The sequence below is a fragment of the Blastomyces dermatitidis genome, assembly GCF_000003525.1.
Source record: "Blastomyces dermatitidis ER-3 genomic scaffold supercont1.13, whole genome shotgun sequence".
Taxonomy (NCBI): domain Eukaryota; kingdom Fungi; phylum Ascomycota; class Eurotiomycetes; order Onygenales; family Ajellomycetaceae; genus Blastomyces; species Blastomyces dermatitidis.
In genome coordinates, this window is record NW_025544786.1 from 612851 (window position 1) to 614588 (window position 1738).

At 32.9% G+C, this 1738-nt stretch overlaps 1 pseudogene across 1 annotated transcript; it reads left to right on the top strand.

Annotated features, from left to right (window-relative positions):
• The first annotated feature begins 530 nt into the window (after positions 1-530).
• Positions 531-619, top strand: BDCG_17914 (annotated as a pseudogene). Its single transcript has one exon. The product of its transcript is annotated as a tRNA-OTHER (tRNA).
• Positions 620-1738: the final 1119 nt, after the last annotated feature.

Here is a 1738-nt window from a genome sequence, read left to right on the forward strand (position 1 = left end):
TCTTAAGATTCTTCTGATGAAACTCTTCAGATTTCTCTATTACTGTCTCTTCATCAGTGAGACAGTACTGTCATATCTGAGTGACTCAGTTAATGAGAGAATTGTTTTCTCTCAATTATAAGAGATCTAAAATAATATTCTTATCTATAATATTGACTGTGTGAAGAAGCAGACTGCTCTTCTTGAAGATTTCTTCTAAGTCTGTGATCATACACTTCACTTGAATTATGCTAAAACAGTGATATTTTATTTCATGAGTAAATTTCATATAATCTGATAGATCTATCTTCTTTCAACTCTCTATCAAAGAAAAGAAATAGAATATGAAGTTAATATCTACTCTGAAGTTAAGTAGACATCTCACTGATATCTTCTCATTCAGAGTATACATTATGATTATAACATAGACTTGAAGATGTGAGAATTATCAATTCTTTATTTCTTTCTCTTCTTTATCTTTCACAGATACATTTGTCAGAAGAGAAGTTAACTTTAAGAAGATATCTTCTCAGTTTCTTCTCTTCTTTGACGCCCCGGTGGCCGAATGGTTAATGCGGCCACCCGGTAGCGCCTTGGCGTGGGAAACCAGGGCGTGTGGGTTCGAACCCCGCAGGGGATACATTAAATCCGGAACCCAAGCACCTCAGGTTTCTAATAAATACAGAGGTGTACAAATCGCTCCAATAAAATTGCTCTATGTTCCTGGGCTGGGAAGTTATTATCGCATGTATTTAATTGTCACTCCTTTGTATTTCCTATGTTCTTGTTATCTTGACGTGGTCTCAACACCTGTATTTCCTCCTGTATAATCAACACTTGGCCTGTATTTAACATCACGCAAGGACTCATCATAAGCTCCGCTTGCATATGAGTATAATGGAAGAATAATAATAATAATAATTCTCTTCTTTGACTTCTTACAATCACTGATATAGTGATTATTAGCTCTGCAGTTGAAACAGAGATCTTTATTAAATCTTTTTTAATATTTCTTCACAGTGAGTGAAGAATCAGAATACTTGAAATTCTTCTTTACTTTCTTCACACTGAAGCTGTCACAGTGCTGTTTAGATTCTGTCATTAATTTCTTAAAAGAGATCTTATTAATCTTTTTATCAGAGAATTGATTATTCAAGTAGATCTGAAAAGTCAGGTTGACAAGCTTAGTGCAATTGATTGATGAACTCTGATATTATAATATTATTATTCACATCTTATGAGTCAGCTTCATGAGATAAAGCTGTATTTTTAATTGATTCAAATCATCAGTTAATTTCTCTCAATATTCTTTAAATCTTGCATTAAAATCAGAAGAATTCTCATTATTTTATTAATATAATAAGTTGAATCACTGTACTGCTGTGAAGCTGCAGTTACAGTGATCTTCAATTTAATTCAGTAGAAAGTTCTTGAATTCTTCTCAAGTCATGATAGTATTAATATACTCAAGCTTTCTCTTCTTGATAATTCAAGTAGTTGCAGAGATGCCTTCAACAAGGTTGACAGTGTATATTACTTATACCTTGTGAGTATTATACTGGCTCAGATTAAGACAGAATTTCTGTTCAAGAATATGAGTAAAGCTGTGAAATTCAGACAAGATGTTTCTCTTATATCTCAGAGAATCTCTGATCTTAATCTCTCTATCTTTATAATTGATGTAGATGTGTAGAAGCTGTGACAGTGACAGAGTGATTGAAGAGCTTATATTAAAATATGCAGTGAGTTCAGAAATCTC